Source organism: Lactuca saligna, chromosome 4, assembly GCF_052625555.1.
Source record: "Lactuca saligna cultivar CGN05327 chromosome 4, ASM5262555v1, whole genome shotgun sequence".
In the NCBI taxonomy this organism is placed as follows: domain Eukaryota; kingdom Viridiplantae; phylum Streptophyta; class Magnoliopsida; order Asterales; family Asteraceae; genus Lactuca; species Lactuca saligna.
Genome location: NC_136420.1, coordinates 41747531 through 41757123, shown reverse-complemented (window position 1 = coordinate 41757123; position 9593 = coordinate 41747531).

Sequence of the window (9593 nt, the reverse complement as noted above, 5' to 3'; positions counted from 1 at the left end):
GTAAGGTAATTAACATTCAGGAAAGTATGGGACTTTCCTGGGGGAAAACATGGAATCTAACCACGTTTACATCTTTTACATCTTTTACATCGTTCACATTGAAAACCAACAAGCAGGAAAGCATGGGGCTTTCCTGGGTAACACTTACATAACTAGAAAGAGTAACAAACTGGATAACATTACATCTTTTACAATTGGTAATATACAATAAGGAAAGTATGGGACTTTCCTGGGAATTACATGATAAGTAAACAGAATAGTTTAACAAGTCGGATAACCAAACTATACATTTTCACATGAGCAGACATGTTTTCAGTGTACAAACTTACTATACTTTACATTTGTGAAACAACAACCAACTTTTAAGAAAATGTGGGATTTTTCTTGGTATACATAACATTCAGAAACAGAAAGGAAACTTGAAACATTTTCACAAACAAAAACCGCTTATGAACTCACCAGCTTTATGCTGATTTTTAGACCGCTTGTGTTCTCAGGTCAGCGTTAGAACAGGTACCCGAAGATCCCTTTTTGATCAGAAGACGGAGTACATGAAGACCCGTTTCATTTTGTTTATATATATTATGTATCACAACTGTACAAACTTTACTTTTGAAACAACTATAAAACTTTTCTTATGTAATGTATTGGTTCTTTTACTTTACTTACTATTTGCATTGGATTTGATACTCAACGTGGAGTCAACCCCGAAAATGTTTCCGCCTTCGGTTTTTGGGGTGTGACAGATGGAGCGCCAAACGAGGACATGAGTTCACCTGGGAATGCGAAGACCAGATAAAGCAAAAGTACCCACATCTCTTCCCTAGTTCTTGAGGGGCCGCTCGAGAACAAATTTTGGGACGAAATTCCCTTTAACGGGGGGTTGATGTCACAACTAGTAAATTTAGAGTCAAGTAAAGTCTAGATAGTAACCATGTACAAATGAATATTCAATGTAACCTTGATGTAAATGATTCTTGTAATTCAAAAATGACAATGTTATATGAATACATATATTCATACACTAAGAATCATGTTCATAATAAACTCTTAGAATCTCATATTAGATCAAATAGCTAAACATTAATCAAAGTGGGACATTGCTTTAAGGTTTTCGGCCAAGAAAAACTCTTGACCGAAAACCCTTCTATTTGAGACTTAGGAATCGAAAACATCCCATGGGCCACCTTAAGGCCAAAAACCCTCCCATGTATGGTATATAAATCGAAAACCCCTCTCCCATGCAACCCAAAAACAGAATACCACCCCACCTTGGCTAGTGGTTTCGGTTAGGATACAAGACCCATAAAGTTGACTTAGGTGATTTGATTCTTCAAGATTTACATCTCTTTGACCATCAAATAATAATGCAAGGCAAGCAAATATTCTCCAAACATCCATACTACACACCCTAATAACCCTCATGCAACAAGAACCCTCTCTTTCCTCTCTCCATAAGTACCTCAGCCGAGAGGCCATTTGCCCCACTTTAAAGGCTTCAACTTCTTCACTCTCCATTCTTCTCTCAAAGGCAAGCTAGAGACCCCAAAGAACTTCCTTTCTTCTTCAAATTTTCGAGCTTTAGGTAAGTTATTTCATGAACTTCTAGCTTTTCTATATGATTTTATGTTTGATTTCACCTTGTTTACATACATTTTCGTGTGTTCAACTCACTAGGATACTAGCATCCCCAAGAAGCTCTTCAAGTTCATCATCTCCATCTTAGGCTCGAAATCTCCTTCAATCCACTTCAAATCATTCACAAAACTAACCCAATGTGAGCTTCATACCCCCATTTTCGAGTTTTCATGCTTTTAGTGGGGGGAATACTAGTCAATACATGTTTATCTCATGGATATTTGCTAGTTTCATCTTTATTATTTGAATGTGAAGTAATATTTGCATAAGATGTGGTAAACCCCATTTTGATCACACAAAAATCGTGTTTATGGGAGTATACACACAAAGATAACAAAAACATATATATATATATATATATATATATATATATATATATATATATATATATATATATATATATATAAGTCCAAATATGTTTGTCCTTTGGATGCTTGCATGTCTCATTCTTACTACAAAGTTTGGTAATTTTTGCTAAAAATAGTTTTTCTAGTAAAAGTGGTCATGTTTTTAGTCATCACTATTTTGGTGGGTTAAAACCCAAGAATATTATGTTTTAACAACATATATTACCACTAGACAAGATCTCTACTCGATATTTATATAAAGTTTACATAAATAGTTTACATAAAAAACATACAAAGCCAACAATAAATGGTATGGTTTAGATGTCATAAAACACATGTCATAAATTTTCAATAGTGTAACTAGTTCATTATTCAAGGAAAGGGGAGTCGTAGTTCACATAAATCTGTTAATGCTCTAGTGAGACATTCCCTTCACTATACCTACCTAGTGTACACTTTAAGTCCTACATTATAACCAGAGTCTCTTGGAGGGAAAACGAGATAGTTGTGTATAGATATATACGGGATTGACAACCCCACACCTAAGTTGTTCGCTAAGCTAGACGAACCAGTGTAGGATGACAAATATCTACCAATTCCGACGCCTGAAGAATATCGTACAGGCATAACAGTCACATCAAGCATGGTTATAATAACTCACATGGGGATTAACAATACTATATTGGTTTATAGGAAGCTTACACTTCACCGGTTTTATAAAAAATATAAAACTACATACTACTTTTCAGTACACTATTTCTTACACTTCTGGTCTTAGGGTGTAAGGCCACACTTCACATATAAGAAAATATCAGGTTTTTTGGAAACGTACATACTTATTCACTCCACATGGATAAAAATACAAAGGACATTCATACATTTTTAGTCTTGGTAATTAGACTAACAACCTATTTTATAGAAAATATCGGATTTTCTGGAAACACACAAAATTATTTTTAACAAAGCAGTTACAAACTCTTTTCATACAAAAATGCTTATGAAGTCACCAACATTATTGTTGACGATTTTCAAAATCACTTTTATTCTCACGGAACCAGTAACAGGTATTCAATTCTTTTGAGATCAAGAGTTGCTGCAATATGGAATTTTACTTTTCAGTCATTATTGTGTAACTCTTGAACAAACACCGTATGTAAACTAAGTAAGTTTGTATTCTTAATGTATGATGTTTGGATTGTTATGTTTCATTTATATACAACTGTTGTGATACTATACAATAATGTTATCCGCCCCCGGACATTTTCGTTGTCCTAGTTTGGGGGTGTGATAGAATGAGGTGGCTATGATTGTTGTGGTTGTCAAGGTGGTGGTTGTGACAATTGTGGATTAAATTGTTGTTTGAATGGTTAGAGTTATTGAAATTGGTGGAATTGTTGTTGAAACACCACAAAAGTTGATATTATTGTTGGAAAAATTGTATTTGTTTGATAAGGGTAGGGGTGTGCAAAAAACCGTAAAACCAAAAACCGAGCCGATCTGGCCAACCTGAGACCGAAAAAACCAGGTACCCACAGGTTGGTTTCGGTTTGAGTATTTAAATATTTGCGGATACCTGAACCGAACCGTCATTAATAATAATAATAATAATAATAATAATAATAATAATAATAATAATAATAATAATAATAATAATAATAATAATTGAATTTTGTCATGTTTTAAATTGAAATTTTAAATAAAAAGTAGTACACACAGTTAAAGATAATGAAATGTGCTGCAAATGAAATGTGCTGCACAATAATACGCACGGAAATTAGGATGCAAATATGCAATGCATGCTTTTATCAAATTTATCGTTATTTATCAAATCAAATTATAAAATGCATGTTTTATGTTTATGTATTTATTTATAAAATGCATGTTTTGCCAGATTCTATATTTTTATCAGCAATAATTGATTTTTGTTTTAGATTTTTGTGAATTTTTTATTATTAGAAAAAAAAAAAAAAAAAAAAAAAGTTGTAATGGAGTTCGTATTTTTGATTTTTTTTTTCTTACTTTTTATATTTAACGGATACCCGTAAACCGAATCATAGTTACCCGCCTTTATACAGTTCGGTTCGTTTTTTTAGCAATTCGGTGCGGTTTCGGTTAGCACATGCAAAGTACCCGCCCCATTGTCACGGTTCGCAATTTTATTATTATCCAATTCGAACCGCCCCATGAACATCCCTAGATAGAGAAACCGGTTTGAAGCAAATTTGACAAAACCACCTTCAGGTGATTTCATGGTCAGGAATTGGACGATAAGTGGTATCTAACGCAAAAGTGTTATTGGATTTAAGTTTTTGTATTCCTAAGTTAGGAGAAAAATAAAATAAAACTTAAAATTTTCTTTCCCTTCGTTTTCATCCAAAATCCGCTCAATTTGGAAGAAAATTTTGGAAAAAAAATATGGTTCCAAAATTCTTTCACTCCTCTCACTTTCCTTCTATTGCAACGTCCCTAAATTTAGAACAAAAAATTTTCATTTTTATATTGAATGAACCATCAACCAAACATGTTGGTCAGAATCATAAAATATCAAGAGCAAATCAAATAACATCCCAGAAGTAGATCAGAGTCAATAATGGTGTGTGTGTGTGTGTGCGGTGCGATTACCACGAGCTCTTCCCCTTCGAACCGGAGGTACCTGAAACATAAACTGGAAAGTATAAGCACAGATCTTAGTGAGTTCCCCAAAATACCCCATACCATACATACAATAGGCCTTGCCTAACAATCATTTGGTCGTACCCGGAACAGATCTGTTAGTAACATGTGATGGTGCCCACCCAACATATTCATCAGGACTCACCTAGCATCGGGTCCTGCCCGGTATACATACAAACACATACAATACATGCAAGAGTCACCAAGACAACTAGCATACTCTAACATAATCCAATGGGCCGACATTGGTGACTTCGCCCCACAAGTACCGTGAGGACACTCACCTCACAAAGTAGCTCAAAAGTTAATACGTCCTCAACATTCCCACAACAGGTGCTAAACGCCACCTACATAATCACATAAGGCAAAACCTTAATATACCATTCAGGATGTTAATATCTAATCCAAAATCCATAAGTCAAGTGTCAACCCTTAAGGTTAACGGTCAAAGTCAATAGTCAATGTTGAATTTAGATGACCGCTGTGTTGTGGCCTTCCTTGGCCACATCGTGGCCCGCGTACAACCAAACAGTAGGGGAAATTCCCAACCACCATGACGTGCCAGCTGAGATTCCAAATAGCTTAATGAATTAAGTTGTTTTCTTCGATTCCAAGAGCGCCCAAAGCATAGATCTGGTCCAAAATGTGATCTAAAAGGATAATGTTTCCAACTATATCCATTAGGACCACCCAAAAGGTCCAAAACCAAATTCTCTAAGCCCCGAATGGCTTAATAATACAAGGACTTAACCAATAAGCACTTATTCCACAAATTCCAAAGTCCAACCTTTCTAGAAGTGATTCTACCACCAAAACTAACATAAAAGTTGGTGCATTATACACATGCATGTCTAATTCATGAACACTTATCAGGTCAAAATGAGGGTTTATAACCTAAATCTCATGTATGGATTAAAAACCCAACCAAACTCCAGATCCGAGCCATAAGTTATACCAGATTTCTCAGACATTCATAAAGTTGCAAACTTTATGAGATATCATCATCCCAACAAACAAGAAAAAGAAGTTTATGGGCCAAAACTCAAGATCTAACAACCTAGCATGATAAAAATCGAGTCTTAGATATTTACAAAGGTCCAAAAGAGTGCTATTGTGAAAAATAGAGACTTGCTTGCTTAATAAATGCTTCTTTCTTCCTCATTCTTCCTTCTTTAGCTTAAAAGAACACCAAGCTAGCTCAATAATGAAGGAAAGTGATTAGGGTTTTCTTTAGGGTTTGAGGGGGATGATGGAGGCTAAGGATGATCAAACCTGCAACACCTCGTTTTGAAAAGCACTTTGTGGCGGTCTCAGAGGCCCAAGGTATGAGTAATTCGGTCTTTTAGGGTCTCGGGATTTATTCGGAAAGTTGAAGGCTTATGTGTGTGGTCAAGAGCGTAGGTCTTCTCGCCACCTTTTCGTGGATATAAATTTCGTCGGAAACAGACTTAGAATGGAGGATTTATAGCACTTTGAAGTTGTTGGCCATATTGGTCCTTAATGAAGAAAGATGGCAAGAAAAGACCATGCATGCAAGGTGGTAGACGCGAATGTACGCCCAATGTAAGTTGAGTTACGCCCAGCGTATAAAGAAGAATGGTCGTGGATGTGGAGGGTTATACGCCCAGCGTACGCTCAGAGTTCCCAAACCCTAATTTTAGGGTTGAGCCCTATATAAAGAACCTTATGTCTCGATGGCCAGCCTCAATTTCCACCCTAAAGGAGCTACTACAAAACCCTAATCCATATTTGAGTGTTCTTAGAGCTTAGAAAGTCACTAGAGAAGCATCTTGATGTTGTGGATCCAATTTCTAAATAAGAAAGGAGTAAGGAAGATTCAAAGGAGATGTTACAGATCTAGGGTTGTTGCTTCATTTCTAACAATTTTAAGGTATAAAGATCTAAACTTGGTGATTATCTCCTTAGATCTCTTAGATTGAGTTTTTGGATCATTTTGGTCCAAAGTTTGAAGCTTTTCTGATTTCTAGGACTTGGAGTTGCTACTCTCAGTTCTAAATGAGTCCCTAAGGCAAAAATTTGTCATCTTGGATGTCCTAATGGGTTCATGCATGATTTAAGACTTCCATGGAAGTTACTTATCACATTTCAAGTTTGGACTCTATTGGTGGGTTGCAAGCCACCAAGTGAGGGACTTTATGGTTTGAGACATTGAAAAGGATTTGGATCTGTGCTTGTAGCTTCTAGTTTGTAGTATTAAGCACTTAATGGAAAAGTGGCTTAACAGGGTTGTATGTTGGGCGTACAAGCAGGTATGCACGACATACAAATCATCATCTAGTACGCTTAGCGTACATAGACGTACGCCCCGCGTACGTATCAGATTTGGGCTTTGCATTTTTGGGCCTCAGTTTGGGCCAATCTTTGGGTATTTGGGATTTGATGGGACATCAGGAATCAATTATTATGGGCCAAGTATATGTTTTGGGCTTAGGGTAAGGACCATTAGGGGGATTGGGCCCAATTTAGCAAATTGGGCCATTAGTTGGCCACTAGTGGGCTTGGGAAGCCCATCTAGTGTTGGGACTTTTTATATTATGATTTTGAGGCTTAGATATGGACCAAGTTGGACTAGGGGTAAAGTGGTCATTTTACTCTAAGGAGGATTATTATTTTGAACTAAGTGATAATTAAGTATTGATAGCTTTGGGAGTTGAGAGATCAGCTATTCGGGATTTTTGGTTAGGCGGCAATTCGGGACTTTGACTCTTCAGTTCAGATCGGCACTGCGAGGTGAGTTATCATCACTATATCAATAGGGTCTAAGGCACCAAGGCCGGCCCTTTTTCGGATTGTATACTGGTACTTGCTTGATATGCTTATTGATCTATTAGATCTACTGTAACAACCATAAATTTTACGCCAAATTTAAACTTTTTCAATCGTAAATAAAATCAAACAAAGTTTGTTTACAAAAAAATTTTCAAATCCAAATCCATCAGAGTGTCCCAAAATCATAACATAAGGATGAGGAGCGGTACGGTCACGCCTTCGCCTTTCCACAATCTCCTGAAGTACTTGAAACAATAAACTGAAAACTGTAAGCCCGAGGGCTTAGTGAGCTACCCCCAAAATACCAACACCACACTGACAATACCATAGCAGTAATAATCGATCAATCAACATGCATACTGGGCCATCGGCCTGATTGGACCGCCCTACTGGGCCTACAGTCTGTCTGAATCTATCTCGAGCCTTCGGCATGACTGGTCCGCCACGTGGGCCTACAGTCTCCCCTAACCGCTCATAGGGTATATTGGCCTTCAGCACAAAGCAGGACTGCCTCAACCCAACCACAAGAGAATAACCATGTGCGCATACTATCATATACAAGCATATATAAACATCAAATATATCTGTCACACTTATCATAAATCATATAATTCTCTTGTAACTAGAGTACCGACTTAGCAGGTCACTAACATACCAATCCCTATGGATCATAAGAGCATAACATAATGTCTACCCCGATTCCGATCTAACAGATCATAACCACATATAGCATACCATAACAATAACAACTAAAGGTACGGCCTTGGTTTCGTATACCCTATCAATATAGTGAGGATAAATCACCTCGCAGATGTCGACTCGGAAGGTAAAATCCAACTCTCGGATCACTCGACACAGGCCCCACCACCTATAACCATAGTTCAATATACGCATAAGTCTTTAACCTTATAAGGTACTCCATAACCCAATAGTCAACCCCTGCTCAAGGTCAAAGTCCTCAGTCAAGGTCAACAGTCCATGTTGACATCAACTCATCGAGTACACCCAGCTACTTGCCGAGTCCCTTGAAGCACGATCCAACTCGCCGAGTCATTGAGGTGACTCGTCGAGTTCCTTCGAATCCCGATCAGACCTTAAGGACACCCATTGAGTTCCCTCCCTGCGACTCGACGGATATACTCGCGAACATATTCTTGGTTAAAACTCATCCGACTCGTCGATTTGTTCTTCAACTCGTCGAGTCTCATGACAATCTTCATCGGACTCGCCGAGTTGTTCAACCAACCCGTCGAGTTCAATGGCCATCTTCATGTGACTCGCCGAGTCGACCCTGCGACTCACCGAGTCCATTCAGTCCTACTTCCATATAGATCCATTTTGAGCCATGCAGCAGCTCCAAATCACATATCCAAGCTTCTAGGGCATGCTTATCACGTAAAGTTGCAAACTTTACGTGCATGCATGGATTTAAAGGCTCAAAACGCCAAATCTAAGCTATTGAAGGGTCTTTATGCACAAAGGGGACCTCAATCACGACTAAAGCTGCAACTTTATGCTTATAGAATGCAAAGAGAGTCCAGATCTAAAGTTACAACTTCAGATCTAGTCCATAGCTCATCATACCAACTTGATATTCCATAAAAACCCTAAAACTCACCCAATAACGGAGATCTGCAGAGAGAATGATGGATTGGGTACCTTTTGAAGTTGATATCTAAGATGAGTGTTGATTCCCACACTCCAATTGCTTCAATCTCCTTCTCCTCCAAGTCTTATCCCTCCAAGAACTCTCTTTCAAGCTTCAAACACACACACACACGGCACACACACACGAATAAGGCTCTCAAGGGTTCTTTGGAGCTGTAAGGAGGTCCAAGGGAGGCTAAGGTCCCTTTAAATATGGGATGCAAACCCCAGGAATTAGGGTTTCACTTGTCAGCTCCTACTTGCTGAGTCCCAATATGGACTCGTCGAGTAGGTCACTTAATCCGTGATCCTTCTCACTGCTACTCGACGAGTAGGTAAACCAACTCGTCGAGTAGGGCCTAATCCAAAAACTCATATTAACAATACCTGAGAATCGGGGTGTTACAACTCTCCCCCACTTGAATTAGACTTCACCCTCGAAGTCCACTGGAATAAACAATATCGGGTAATGCTCGTGTATCTCTGCCTCTGGCTCTC